The sequence below is a fragment of the Cervus elaphus genome, chromosome 31 (genome assembly GCF_910594005.1).
Source record: "Cervus elaphus chromosome 31, mCerEla1.1, whole genome shotgun sequence".
Lineage (NCBI taxonomy): Eukaryota > Metazoa > Chordata > Mammalia > Artiodactyla > Cervidae > Cervus > Cervus elaphus.
The window spans coordinates 45,291,802-45,307,792 of record NC_057845.1 but is presented as its reverse complement, the minus strand read 5'-3'; the positions used below and the strand labels follow the sequence as shown (position 1 = coordinate 45,307,792).

At 39.8% G+C, this 15,991-nt stretch overlaps 1 protein-coding gene and 1 pseudogene across 1 annotated transcript in view; one reads left to right on the top strand and one right to left on the bottom strand.

Moving 5' to 3' along the window:
- ZPLD1 (zona pellucida like domain containing 1) overlaps positions 1-15,445 on the bottom strand; it is a 405,680-nt gene extending 390,235 nt beyond the window's left edge. The window contains exons 1-2 of the mRNA XM_043892989.1: positions 15,319-15,445; positions 14,503-14,617 (exon numbers count right to left, since the gene is read on the bottom strand). The gene's annotated coding sequence lies outside the window, so the exon portion shown is untranslated. The remainder of the gene's footprint in view (positions 1-14,502; positions 14,618-15,318) is intronic.
- On the top strand, positions 15,353-15,734 carry LOC122687467 (annotated as a pseudogene).
- The last annotated feature ends 257 nt before the right edge of the window (positions 15,735-15,991 follow it).

Here is a 15,991-nt window from a genome sequence, read left to right as displayed (position 1 = left end):
GGAAAGATTGAAGGCAGGAGGAGAAGGGGTCAACAGAGGATGAGATGGTTGGATGGCATCACTGACTCAAGGGACATGAGTTTAAGCAAGCTCCAGGAGCTGGTGATGGACAGTGAAGTCTGTGTGCTGTAGTCCACAGGGTGGCAAAGAGGCGGACACAACTGAGCAAGTGAACTGAACTGAATGGTTTAAGTATGAAATTAATGACCAACTATGTAATTCTTGAATTCTCAGCATCAGGTTGCATAATGTAGGAATCTATCATACTACCATTTCCTTCTTGCATGACCCTCTCCTGTCATATGCTACATATGTGCCCGTGCAAGTCTACCCTTCAGCCTGCTGTGTGACCGGGAATGCTGGCCTGTGTACACAGCATCAGTGGACTCCCTTGCTCGCTCTCTCTCAGTCTGGCTCAGTCAACAGACATACTTATTTTCCTTTTGTGCTGAGAAATAAATTCCAGAAAACATGCTTAAATCTCAGGATGTCCAGAAATCACATCACTTACTTTTCTTACCCTTTCCTCTTTTTTTTTTCCTAGTTTTTATTATTGCTCATTTTTAATTCTTACATCTTCAGGAATGTAACCACACATAATTAGGGAATTATGTCACTAACCAAAAGTTATTTAAATGGGAAAACTTTGCTTCTGTTGACTCAAAACAGAGGAAGGACGCTCAAGCAAGAAGACAAGGAATAGAGGCTTCCTCATAGTAACTGTACATGACTCACTGGCCTTGTTTGTAAGCACATGTGAGACACCCCCTGAGTACACCTCAACACATTGGGAGTCAGGGACATTTTAGGTTAATGGAATCCTGGGTCATCAGAAGAGGTCTGACAAAGCAAACCTGGGGTTGATTAAAGAAGAGCTCTTCTATCAATGTATGGTATTGAAATATGGGACAAGCTGCTTAGAGAATACTCCCTCAGAGGAGGGCACATCCTCATACCTAACCCAGCACTGACATAGGGAGGACTCGTATAATTATTTGTTGAATGCAAATTCAGTATATCTTACTGAAATTTTTCTCTCTCAAAAATTTGAGGAAGCACAAAAGAGGACACTGAATCTGTCATTCTTATATTTTTGACTCCATTGTGATCAAAAAGGAAGAACTGCTTAGTGAAGCAGAAGTGATAGGACATTAAAATGTTATGAGCGCTCCTTGGAGAACTGGCCGATTTCACGGCTGAGGCAAGGAAGACACCAGAAGAGCATAGAGCATCTTATGGTCGTAAACAATAAGGAAGGACTCAAAAATAAAGGATGCAAACATGTGAAGATGGCATAAGAGCCTGAAAGAGTACCCAATAGCCAAAGTTGAAAAATATTTACCAACAGATTAACTGAAATGAATAGACTCATAACCCTAATAATAAAATTAACATCCATGAATCCATCCTTTTACAAAAAATAATTATATAAACCAATGAGAGAGAAGAGATAATGCTTCCTTACAAAAGCATTACATGAGCTATCAACTCATACCTGCTAGAATGACTATTATCAAAGAAGTACAAATGTTAATGAGAATGTGGCTAAGTGGTAAAGAATCTACCTACTAGTGCAGGAGATGTGGGTTCAATCCCTGGGTCTGAAAGATCCTCTAGAGAAGGAAATGGCAACCCACTCTAGTATTCTTGCCTGGAAAATCCCATGGCAAGGGGCCTGGTGGGTTATAGTCCATGGGGTCAAAAAGAGTTGAACACAGTTTAGTGACTAAACAACAAATGAGAATGTAGAGAAATGGAAAACCTCGTGCACTGTTGGTAGGAATGAAAATTATTTCAGCCATTACAGAAAGCAGTATGAGGTGTTCTTCAAAAAATTAAAAATAGAACTCTCATATGATCCAGGAACCTCACTTCTGGATTAATAACCTAAGTAAATGAAAACAATATCTGGAAAAGATATGTGCACCCCCATGTTCATTGCAGCACTTTGCCCAACATCCAAGACATGGAAACAATGTAAGTGTCCATTGGTGGATGAATGAATAGAGAAAATATTATATTTATATATTATATGCATTTATATTTGTTATATGATTATATAATTCAGCCATATATCTTGCCATTTGTAACAACACAGATGGATTTTGAGGGCATTACTCTAAGTGAAATAAGTCAGACAGATGAAGACAAACAGTGTATGATATTCCATGTACATAGAATCTAAAAAAGTCAAATTTATAAAAATAGAGAGTAGATTGATGGTTGCCAGAGGCTTGGAGTTTTGTAAGGTGGGGACATGTCAAAGGACATAAACTTCTAACTATAAGATGAATAAATTCTGGGGACTTTAGGGTGCAGAATGGCAAATATATTTAACAATACTGTATTACTCAAAAGTTAAGGGAGTAAATCTTGAATGTTATGCCTTCACACACACAGAAAAAATGCTTATTATGGGAGGAATACAGGAGTTAACTAAACTAACATTATTGTGGTAATTATTTTGCAACTTATATGGATATCAAATTATCACACTGTATAACCTAAATTTACATATGTTGTCAATAATATTTTAATAAAGCTGGAAAAAATTAGCACAACTTTATTTCCTTAAGTTTGGTTTAAATCAGGCTACTTTTAAAAAAAGGAAAAATTTCAATTAACACATAGAAAATAACAACCAGAACAACACAACAATAACTGCTGAAAGTAAGGTGTACTTCAGGATGCTAAAATGAGTGGGTGAAAGTTTAAGTGAAAAAAGGATATTTGCATGTTCTCAAAGAAACTCCCACAAAATATTGAGTAATAAGAACAGGGAAATAGTAACTTTTTAGTGGAGATCCTAAGAGACACTAGCCTAGCTAACTGATTAAAGTTAACAACCCTAGTAAAGTACTTTCCAGAATCATCTGCCTTATAAAAGATAAAGAAAAACTAAGGCATTGTCACAGATTGGAAGATACTAAGGAAATGCGACAACTAAATGAAATGTATGATCCTTGCTTGGATCCAGGAATAGAAAAAAAAGAAAAAGAATATTTATGGAGAAATGAGCAAAGTCCAAATGAGTTTTGTAATTCAGTTAATAGTAACTGAATTAAGGCTTAATACATAGTTTTGGTAATTGTTCTATAATTATGTAAGATGTGAACAAACACAGGCTCGTGAAGGGTATGTGGGAACTCATTGGGCTATTTTTTCAACTCTTCTGCAAATCTAAAATGGTCTCAAAATAAAGAAGTTTTTAAAATGTGATGAGCACATCTTGGAATTCCTAGGACAGGAGGTCTGGAACACTTTGTAAAATCAGCACACACTCATTCACCACTGGGAAACAGTTTCCAAAAGTTCAGAGGAAAGATAGACATGATCTCATGTCCAGAGATCCTAAAGGGAAAGTGATTCAAGAGAAAAAATGAACTGAGACAAAAACATTAAAAATATGATAAACTTGTGAATCATCTTCCTGCCTCTTCCTTTTCCCTACATTCAATCAGCCACTGAATCCTATCAATTCTATCTTCAAAATGTCACTCAATTCGAACCCGTATTACTCTGCACTGAACTAGTTGTATGTTCATCGTCCTCTTGACTAATGACTTCCCTGTCACAAGTTTTCCAAAGTCTAACATATCCTGCGTTCACGTTGCCAGAGTTGTTTTTCTAAAAGAATCTATTTCCCTTCTCTGTTCAAGAACATTCAAGTTGATTCCATTTGGAATAAATCTAAATTCCTGGGAAAACATTTACCACTCCTCATCATTTAGCTGTTCCCTAACTTCAGTCTCGTCTCTGCTCACTCACCTGAGAAGTACTCTACTCCAGCTGCAGAACGAACTGAAGCCCAGTATATATTATGTGGCTTCTGTTTACGTTTCATTTATGAAACAGTCACTTAGTCATTTAGTTCAGTAACTCAGTCGCGTCCAACTCTTTGCGAACCCATGGACTACAGCATGCCAGGCTTCCCTGTCCATCACCAACTCCAAAAGCTTACTCAAACTCATGTCCATTGAGTTGTTGATGCCATCCAATCATCTCATCCTCTGTCGTCCCCTATTCCTGCCTTCAATCTTTCTCAGCATCAGGATCTTTTCCAGTGAGTCAGTTCTTCACATCAAGTGGCCAAAGTATTGGAATTTCAGCTTCAACATCAGTCTTTCCAATGAATATTCAGGACTGATCTCCTTTAGGATGGATTCGATGGATCTCCTTGCAGTCCAAAAGACTCTCAAGAGTCTTCTCCAACACCACAATTCAAAAGCATCAATTCTTCAGTGCCCAGCTTTCTTTATAGTCCAACTCTCACATCTGTACATGACTACTGGAAAAACCATAGCTTTGACTAGATGGACTTTCGTTGGCAAAGTAATGTCTCTGCTTTGTAATATGCTGTCTAGTTTGGTCATAGCTTTTCTTCCAAGGAGCAAGAGTCTTTTTATTTCATGGCTGCAGTCACCATCTGCAGTGATTTTGGAGCCCAAGAAAATAAAGGGCACAAACAGAACCTTGCGCACCAGGACCCAGGAGAAAGGAGCAGTGACCCCACAAGAGACTGACCCAGACTTGCCCAAGAGTGTCCAGGAGTATCCGGTGGAGGCGTGGGTCGGCAGGGGCCCACTGCAGGGTCAGGGGCCCTCAGTGTGTGCATGGGAACTTTTTAAGGAGGTAGGCATTATCTTCATTACTTCCACCATAGTTTGGCCTCAGGTCAAAGGAGGAGGGAACACAGCCCTGCCAAACAACAGAAAATTGGATTAAAGGTTTACTGAGGATGGCCCCACCCATCAGAACAAGATCCAGTTTCCCTCTCAGTCAGTCTCTCCCATCAGGAAGCTTCCATAAGCCTCTTGTCCTTCTCCATCAGAGGAGAGACAGAATGAAAACCACAGTCACAGAAAACTAACCAAACTGATCACATTTATGAATAGGATATCACATTACCCAGCTTCTCTGTCCCACAAACTCTTATTCATTCTTGATCAAACATCACTTCTGTTCCAGGCTTCTCTGATTTTTCACAGCCTCCTTATCCCATTCTACATGCTCTACAAGCAAAATTAATCCTGTCTCTCTGCTATGCTCGCACAGAACATTGTGATTACTCTTAATAAGCATATGCTATATTTACTGTATATGGCTTGTAGTATACAAGTTGGCTCACCTGAGTAGAGTATAAGTCTTCTGATGGTAACACTCGTATCTAATTCTCCTAACAATCTCCAGTCTGGACTCACTGCCTAGCAATTAAAGCTCTGTCAACACCATTGAATGGGGTGAACTGATTTAAAATATAACCAAATCTGATTCCTAGGGAATGCAGAGAAAAACAGTTAAAAGTGTATATATATGGATATACATGTTCCTGTTGAACTTAAATTATTAAATGACATTTAAAAAAAACTAAGAGAAAATAAAAGCCCTATGATCGTAGATGGACCTAAAAGAATAGTATTCTAACAAGAATACTAATAACCAAAATATTTTAGGCTTGTGAAACAAAAATGTCATTGACAACAGAAAGGATCCTATTAGCTACATCAACTTTAAGAAAAATAAGTGGGGAAAGCCAGCTATTTATGAAAGATAAGAATAATGTCAAAGATGAAAAGTAGGAAAAAATTACTCAACTTTTTATTTACATCTTCATCAAGGAGAATGATGTTCACATTATAAGAAAAATTTTGTTAAAGGAAATAAAGCCAGGTTGAAAGAACTAGTTACCAGTTATACTCCAGATTCAGTTATATCCCAGCACCTGAAAACAACTTGATGATATTAATCATTGACATGGAATCATTGTCAGAAATCTTTAAAAAATTATGAGTTGATGTAGTAAAATAAAAAATTCCAATTAAGAACAGAGTGAGAGAGAGACCAATGCAAATCAGTGTTCTGTGAACAAAATGTGAGCTTCATTCACAAGGAACTGTGAGTTTCTCAGTTTAATATTAGACTCAAATGTGATCACTCACCTAGAGCCAGACATCCTGGAATGTGAAGTCAAGTGGGCCTTAGGAAGCATCACTATGAACAAAGTGAGTGGAGGTGATGGAATTCCAGTTGAGCTATTTCAAATCCTAAAAGATGATGCTGTGAAAGTGCTGCACTCATATGCCAGCAAATTTGCAAAACTCAGCAGTGGCCACAGGACTGGAAAAGGTCAGTTTTCATTCCAATCCCTAAGAAAGGCAATCCCAAAGAATGCTCAAACTACCGCACAACTGCTCTCATCTCACACTCTAGTAGAGTAATGCTCAAAATTCTCCAAGCCAGGCTTCAGCAATATGTGAACCGTGAACTTCCAGACGTTCAAGCTGGTTTTAGAAAAGGCAGAGGAACCAGAGATAAAATTGCCAACATCCACTCGATCATCGAAAAAGCAAGAGAGTTCCAGAAAAACATCTATTTCTGCTTTATTGACTATGCCAAAGCCTTTGACTGTATGGATCACAATAAACTGTGGAAAGTTCTGAAAGAGATGGGAATACCACACCACCTGATCTGCCTCTTGAGAAACCTGTATGCAGGTCAGGAAGCAACAGTTAGAACTGGACATGGAACAACAGACTGGTTCCAAATAGGGAAAGGAGTATGTCAAGGCTGTATATTGTCACCCTGCTTATTTAACTTATATGCAGAGTACATCATGAGAAACGCTGGGCTGGAAGAAGCACAAGCTGGAATCAAGACTGCCGGGAGAATATCAATAACCTCAGACATGCAGATGACACCACCCTTATGGCAGAAAGTGAAGAGGAACTAAAAAGCCTCTTGATGAAAGTGAAAAAGGAGAGTAAAAAAGTTGGCTTAAAGCTCAACATTCAGAAAACTAAGATCATGGCATCCGGTCCCATCACTTCATGGGAAATAGATGAGGAAACAGTGGAAACAGTGTCAGACTTTAGTTTTTTGGGCTCTAAAATCACTGCAGATGGTGATTGCAGCCATGAAATTAAAAGATGCGTACTCCTTAGAAGGAAAGTTATAACCAACCTATATAGCATATTAAAACGCAAAGACATTACTTTGCCAACAAAGGTCCGTCTAGTCAAGGCTATGGTTTTTCCAGTGGTCATGTATGGATGTGAGAGTTGGACAGTGAAGGAAGCTGAGCACCAAAGAATTGATGCTTTTGAACTGTGGAGTTGGAGAAGACTCTTTCGAGTCCCTTGGACTGCAAGGAGATCCAACCAGTCCATCCTGAAGGAGATCGGTCCTGGGTGTTCATTGGAAGGACTGATGCTGAAGCTAAAACTCCAATACTGTGCCCACCTGATGCAAAGAACTAACTCACTAGAAAAGACCCTGATGCTGGGAGGGATTGGGGGCAAGAGGAGAATGGAACGTCAAAGGATGAGATGCCTGGATGGCATCACCGACCTGATGTACATGAGTTTGAGTAGACTCCGGGAGTTGGTAATGGACAGGGAGGCTTGGCGTGCTGTGTTTCATGGGGTCGCAAAGAGTCAGACACAACTGAGTGACTGAACTGAACTGAACTGATACAATACTTAATAGAAAGATGGTTTGCCAGATATTATAAAGCTGTGCTGACCACTATAATCACTAGTCAAATCTCATCACTTAAATTATTTAAGTTTTTAAAAAATAAAAATCAATTCTTGAGTCACACTAGTCACATTTTAAGTACTCAGTAGTCGCATATGGCTAGTGGCTACCATACTGAACAGCATAGGTAATATTCATCACTGCAGAAAGTTCCTTTGGACAGTCCTGTTAAAGGAAGTAGTGAGCACTGGGAACCAGTATCATTTACAGAGAATGTTATACTGAACTAATAAAATTTCTATTATTTCATAGGATTGTTATACTGTTGGAGACAGGGAGTATGTAGATATAGACTATATCGATTTCAAAAAAAATCCAACAAACTTTCTTGTGAAACCCTAGTTGATTAAAAACATAGAAATATGGACAAGTTATAAAACAACTGAGCAAACTAATTGTCCTCACAGACAGCTGATTAATGAATATAATTTTGGAAGAGTGATATACTAGTTTTCTCCAAAATCTTTTCATTGGTCCTCTCTTGCAAATTTTTCATCAATAATTTGCTTACAAATAAAAGGAATAGTTACCAAGCTTTCAAACAACTAAATAACAGACAGATTATGTCATAACTTTCTGGAGGACAACTTACTGAAACATATCAAAACCTGTTACAATTTTACTTACTTCTTGAGTCACAGTTCTACTTCCTCAGGAAATAGTCACAGATGTTTGCAAGGCTTTAGCTACATGGTGTTATTTCTAGCAAAATATCTGGGGGAACTCTAAATGTCAAGCCATGAGACTAATCAAACAGCAATTAATTTGCACTGTTCATCACTATATTTCCTACAATACTATGCACTTCAAGGGTATTTTTAAAATATATCAAATAAAAGATGAATGAAGTGAGGAAAAAATAAAATTATAAAATAAATTATGCCATATGATCATATGCATCACACATGTCTGGTATTGCAATAAATATATATGTACTGTGTGTATGCATAGAGGGATATATGCATGTACAAAGAGATAAAGACTAGACAGAGATATACTAAAATGCTAATAATATTTAAACTCTGGCAAGGAGTTAGGGAACATCTTTGTTTTCTCCTTTTAACTCAAGATTTTTAAAATCCTGTCATGAATAGATGATTCTTTAGCATAAGGACAACATTTTGAATAAAGAGCAATGGATAATACATGATTATAGAACCGATATCTTAAAGGAAGAAAACACATTCGACAAGCTAGAATCGTGGATCAAAATTAACAAGCAGCAGCTTACTAGGCGCATATATAATGCCCAGCTTTTAAGTTCTTAAAGTCCTCTGGAAAAAGTACAGTTTTGCAAAGACTGACCTAACAATAAGTTTGTTAAAATAAACACAAAAATTTTAAATGCATTTAGTAGCACAATTTCCAAACGGGTGGATACAAACTTAAATTACATTAACAAGATATTCTGCCCAAAACAGGGAGAGTAATAATGGTCCCTCTGTTCTCTTGGGGTGATACAGCCATACCTATTCACTGGTCTTCCTTTTTTCATACAGTGGAGCTTACCCAGGCAGGGGGTTGGAGAATGGGTAACTGGGAAATTAATATTTCCTAGTATTGTATAGGACTTATATTGTATAAGACTTATATTGTATAGGACTTAATATCCTATACAACATAAGAAAAAATTAGCCAAATTGGTGCTCTTTAGCTTAAAATATAAAAAACTGTAGGAATACCTAGATAGTTGTTTTCATGCACAGAGACTAGATGGTATATTAGGTCACCGACACAGATAAGTGATAGGAGGTCAGATTTCCACTTAGCATAAGGAAAAAGGGCAAGTAAAAACTATACTCAACTCACAAAAACCTACACACAAATGTTTATAAGCATTGCCAAAACGTGGAACCAACCAAGATGTTCTTTAATAGGTAATGGATGAATAAACTGTGGTACTTCCAGACAACAGAATATAATTCAGTACTAAAAAGAGATGAGTTGTCAAGGCATGAAAAGACACAGATGAATATGAAATGTATATTACTGAGTGTAAAAGGACAATCTGAAGAGGCTCCATACTCTGACTCCTGCTATATAGCATTCTCAAAGAGGCAAAACCGTGCAATAATAAAAAGATCAGGGGGTGCCAGGGCTTAGTGGAGAGGGAGGGAGGAGTAGGCTAAGCAGAGAGGATTTTTATGGTAGAGAAACTTCACGACAGCATAGCCGTGGATATATTTCATTACACATGTGTCAAAACCATAGAATGTACATTATCAATAAGGAAATCATGAATAAGACTCTCACTAGAACCTAATCATGCTAGTACTCTTATCTTGGACTTCTCAGCCTCCAGGACTACAAGAAATAAATGCTTACTGTTTAAACCACCTGATCTATTCTACCTTGTTACTGCAGCCTGAAATGACTAAAACAAATACTTTCTGCTTTTAAACCTAAAGTATTGTACCTCTGAGAATATACAATGGTAGGCCAATAGACACCAAAATCCTCAGTGTAACATAATATCTTTCAAGAGCACTCATTTGAAATTTTTAAAAAAAAAATTTTAAGGATTATGTCACTCTTTAAAATATGAAGTACACATAAATTTTAAAAATAAAATAGAGGAATGTCCTTTTTGACATGAAGTGCTTCTAAATTTTCCCCCAGGCCTCACCAATGAGCAAGAAATACAAATTCACACCACCCTTAGAATACTGTAGTGGAATAGTTAAGAGAAACGCTTATTCACTATGTGCCAAGAACTATATGTTCTGCAGGAGAGGAAAAAGTATGAACAAAGGCCCAGGTGTACCTTTCAAGAGTTGGCTGTTCAGAAGGATCATAGGATAAAAACACTGATCTCTGATGGAGGGCAAATATGATTAACATCCTATACCAAGAAAAGCAGCAACATCTTTCCTGGTTGTGGAATTAACTGCCACTCAACAGTACCATGCCAGTCCTGAGAATGCGATTTCATACATGTCCTAAATAGGTAGCAACACCCAGGATCTGCTTTCTAAAGAATGCATGGTTGACCTTAACTGACATCTCTCAAGGGAAGATTTAAGTTAAAGCCTACTTTATCCATGGAAGGTCCAGTCTTTATTGGTGCCATGGACATATACAGATATTCTAATTAATTTCCCTTTTATGCTTCCCTTTTTGAAGTATATTTATTGTCACACAGCGTATGCAGGAAAAAGAAGAAGAAAAACAACTTACTTCCATGGCTGGTGAATTTGACACATTGTGTATATCAACATGAACCAAATAAAAAGAGAGGCAAGATGAAGTGAACATGTGAAAAGGAGAAATGTTAAATATATAAAAATAATGAAATATATCTTAAAAATCATGCACTGTCACAAAAACTAAAGCATTTCTATTGCTACATTCACATAATCAATAAACTGAAACTAGTCATACAGAGGCATACACTCTGCAATCCAGAAAGCTCATTTAATTGGTGAAAGACTCAAACCAGGTTTTTGAGACAAAAGGTTATTTCTCAGCAGGATCCCAAAATTCAGAGTATCATTTCGGACCACATCAGCTTAACATCATTATTAATTTCTATGCTTGCTGCATAGTTTGCACATCTCCATCATCCAGGTTTCTGTGTGTAGAGATGAAAATGATGGAAATTAAACAAGCCACACCTGCTGAGGCATTGGGAAATTGGATGACCTTGAATAGGTTACTTAATCTTAGTCATATGTAAAATGTGGGAAATACCTACCTCATTATGTGAAGATAAAATGAGATAATGTACAGAAAGTGCTAGTGTCTGGTACATGGTGGGTGCTTTTGAAAATAGTTGCTATTCATTGCTATTGCAGTCTCTACAACTACGGCTTGTCCCTCAACAAACTGCCAAATGACTTGCCAAACAATGCTAGGAGACGCATGTGGGTCTGTGCTACCCTCAGGAAGTGAGGGAGTTATGGAAACCACCTTTCAGGGGCCTTTGACACACACAGGGATGGGTGTATCCAGACCTATCTAGGAGACGATCTATATGGGTTTTAATAACCTGCCCAAGCTTGTGTCACTGACAAAGCCCAATAAAAATTCCCAGGAAATAAAACAGAATCTGAGTAATGAAATAAAGTCTAACCTTTCTTTCTGTTTTTCTTTGTGCTTCGTCTAGGGTCACCGGCTCACAGGGCGCAGTGTATAGAGTGCTCCCGAGGCCCTTCATACCAGGGTGCTGCCGCGAAAAGGTGGCGCAGACGCCTCGGCTCCACGGACCGCGTGTCCCTCAGCGATTCAAGATGGCGGCGGCGGCGGCGGCCGGCTGCGCGCAGAGGCGCTGCGCAGAGGCCTGAGCGGCCCCTTGGCCTTCTCCTGAGAATTCCCCCTCCCTGAAGAGGTCTCTGTAAAGCGGCCCCGCCCCTGACCTATCAGGGGAGTTTATGCCCTTGAGCAGGAGTGCCCAACCTCCAGACCTTAAACTCCTTTCAGATCAACCATGGCATTAGATTAGAAATAAAGTGCACAGTAAATGTAATGCACTTGAATCATCCTAAAACCATCCCCCACCCCCACCCCCACCCCCATACTCGGTCCATGGAAAAATTGTCTTCCACGAAATCAACCCCTGGTGCCAAATGTATTGGAGACCGCTGCTTTAGAGTGTGAGCTCACATCTATCCATTCTCTGTTCAAAGAAGTTTTCCTTTGCTTCTGGATCCGACTTGGTCTGTCCGCTTCTATGGGTTAGAAAGTCTCCAGGCAGAAGGACCCTTGTTGGGGACTGACTCAAAACGGTCAGTCACAACTGCAAAACATTGCAAACTCTTTCCCAGAGTGATCAAGAAGTAAGCCCTGGAAGTTTAGTTTTAAGCCCTCCTCTATGGGCTTTAAATTGGTAAAAATATTATATGCTTCCTCAGAGTGGTGTAAGATTCTTGGCAGGCATGGATGGGTTAATCTAAAAGGTATCAAAGCCATCGCAGTTACCCTCCCCCAGAAGAATTCCCTAGGGATTGACCGATAACCAGGACATGCCATAGACAGACAGCAGCCCACTCTGCACAGTGGGGCTAGGTGGGATGGGATGTAAATGAAAGTGAGGAAAGAGATGAACAGAGTAAACTGAAGTGCCCCAAGGCATTGGTACATGAAAGCATCGAGGCACTGCCCTCTAATACTAAAGGTCCTTAGGGAATGTAGAGTAGAGTAAGCTACCTTTCTATATATATCCACATCAAAAGCCAGAAGGGAATGCTTATAGTTCTGTTCATGATAAAATAGTCAAAGAAGAAAAGAGGCAAGGATGCAGCAAATTGACATGCAGATGAGACCCACATAGATCAAATAGGTTGTCAAGGATGTTCACAGCGAAATGCTTGTGTGGAAACTCAAGCTTTCAGGGAAGTAGGAAAGATCACCAGATTCTCACCCCTGGTGAGGCTACTTTGTGACACAGGTGAAAAGCCAAGTGCCCATCTTAGATTTTATAAGAAAATGTGAAAAATGACTGAATCACAGCAAAACCGTCACTCATGCCTTTGTAGAATATACAGATGAGAATGTGTCCAAGAAATCTCAAATCTGTCTACAGAAGTCAAATATTTGGGAATGAAAGTAAGCTCTGCTTTCAGCATGAGGAAGTCTTGAGGTTTAACAAGTCACATGTATTTAAGTTTTCACTACCAGGTTAGGGCAGATGGGCAAATCAGACTTATCGTTATAGCCTGCCACAAAATTATGATGTCTAGAGTGTAGCCCGAGACCCAAGCTTGAGTAGGTGCAAATCAGAAAAGCAACTTGAGGTATTTCCCTGGCAGTCCAGTGGTTAAGAATCCACACTTCCATTGTAGGGCGCATGAGTTTGATCCCTAGTCTGGGAACTAAGACTCCTCATGCTGCATGGCCAAAAAATAAATACAAATGAATTTTTAAAAGAGAAATAATTAAAAGAAGAAATCAATTTTTAAAAAGAAAAGAAAAGCAGGTTGATTTTCTCCTTCCCCTCTGGGCTGGATGGAGCCCACAGCAGCTATGGGAATCTCAGAAGGAAGGCTCCAATTTGTGGGAACCAGTGGTGGTTCATGGGGATGGAATTGAGAGTTCCAAGAAGCCTACTACAGGATTCAGACTTGCCCAGTTATGTTTAGAACACTGAAGAATGTGCTGACAGAAGCCCATTTTTGTGTGACTGGGAAGTCTCTAAGGAGAAAACCCAGGTTGAAAGAGTTATGCATAATGAGCTCCACTAACCACAAAGAGTTTTATGAAGGGATGGATGAGGGGTGTGGACCCAACATGGCAGCACTAACTCTCCTAAGTCCCAGTTGGACTAATGTTTGAGACCTGGAGAGAGGAAAGAGACTGAGCTAAAATCTGAAAGGGGGGTGTTTAAAATTCAGCAAGCCCTCAGCACAGGTGTGAGGCCTCACTTCCAGAGTATGACACAGCAAGGGTGTGTTCCCCTTTGCCACGGCCTGCCCAACCCCACAGCAGTGGCTTCCTGAGGATTCCAGGATCCATTAACGCCTGGAGGACATGCAAGTGATGCCCTTTAGTAGTTAAGTAGTTTGGGAGCACATGTGACACTGCCCTTGGTGGTGAATATTCAGGGCACATTATAAAGAACTGAAGCTCTTATGAGAACAAAGGGACCAGGGCCTGTGTTACTGTGATTACTCTGTTCTAATGAGACAATATCATGTTCTTGTTTAATCACGTGAGCTCAGAAATCAAATGACCTGGGTTCAAACTCAGGTTCCATGCTAACTGTGCAAACAACTCACCAATGTCTCTGGGTCTCAATTTTCACATCTATTAAGTAGGGATAAGGGTAGGACCTAACTCACAGACTCATTGAGATGATTAAATAAGTAAAAAGCTCAGAAAAGTTTCTGGTACATAAAAAGGGCTCAACAAGTATTAAGTTTGTTTCTTGTTTTTTAACTAATGAGTGTACCCACTGGTTGGTGATAGCTAAAAAAATTCATGAAAGAAATACTTTCTTCACCAAAACCAAAAAAGATTTCTATTACTTACATCAAATCTACATGCATAATCAGGCTTGAAAGAGCTTCTGGGAGCTATACCAGGATTCACTGATGCATATGCAGGTCCTTCCTCTTCCAAAAATCACTTAAAGGAGCCTACAGCTCTAAAATATAAAAATAGGTTTAAATAAGCAAGAATCGGAACATAAATGGAACCAAGACAGAGCTAAAAAACATACACACTTGCTAGCTGAACTATATAATAGAGAGGTCAAAGGCCTTTCGAGATACATAGAACCCTGTTTTGACATGCCCTAATCTGGCAGGGATGGTGGGACATGGTAATTTATATTAATGTTGCCCTTTTTATATTTCAAGTGCACAATTGTGATGGAGATAGCATATAGTTGCTGTCACACTATGCGGCCTGTGTACAGAGTCCTATCAAAAGACAAGGAAGAAGTAAAGAAATAAAACTCAATTTTGTTTCCCTGCCTCAGAAAAAACAACTCCTTGGACCAACTTAAATATGGAAACCTAGGGAGACAAGCTTAAAGTAGTGATTTGCATGGGTGCCAATCAGAAGAGTCAAGTATCTTCATTTATTTTAAATACTCTTTATCATTCAGGAATAATTCACCAATCGTCAATAGAAATCACTCTACAAAGTTGGTATATTAAAGAATTGTTGTTAGAGTGTGTGTAGGTTGCCATGCAAGCAAGCAATTTGTCCATGTGATCAAAGCCAGTTGGAAAATGCTGAGTTAGGAAAGCTGGGTACCAATTTGGCAAACATAAAAAGGTGTCCCCTGGAACCTGAAAGAGACAGTATTATTTTACAGTTTTAAAGGAAAAAAGTATTTACCACATAAAGTTCAATTTGCTTGGAGTATGTGATCATGCAGGCTCAGGGATATGGAAGAGACGAGAAGAGATGGGGAGTTTCCGGTGAGTGCGGCTTCCTCAACATGGCGGCACCCTTGTCAGTGGAGGCGGAGTTCGGAGGCAGTGTGGCAATCCTGTTCAACAGTGTGGAGAAGCATCAAGTCACCTTACCTGGACAGGAGGCACCCTGGGACATCCCGAACCTCCTTGTCTGGATCAAGAAGAATTTGCTAAAAGAGCAGAGTGGCCAGAGCTGTTTTTCCAAGGCAACAGCTATTCATCCCTGCAGGCAGGGATTCTGGGGTGCTGATTAACGATGCCGACTGGGAACTGCTGAACTACCAGCTTCAGGACCAGGACAGCGTCCTCGTCATCTCCACGCTGCATAGTGGCTAAGGGCCACTCTTTGTGTCTGGGCCCCCTGGGGGTGGGGAGAACAGAACGATCAGACGTCCCCTGGGGCCCTTGGCTGCCTTCCCACTCTGTCCCCTGAGCTCCCTCCAGGCAGGGAAGAGAGTCCAGGTGCTGAAAATGAGACTTTCTCAGGCACGTGAGCAAGGGAAGGCAGGCCGGCTGGCCGGTGCCTGGGCCGGGCACTCCTTCTCCCAGCCCCTAAGGTGGGGGAGGGTGCCCCTCAGCGTGGCAGGAGTAGA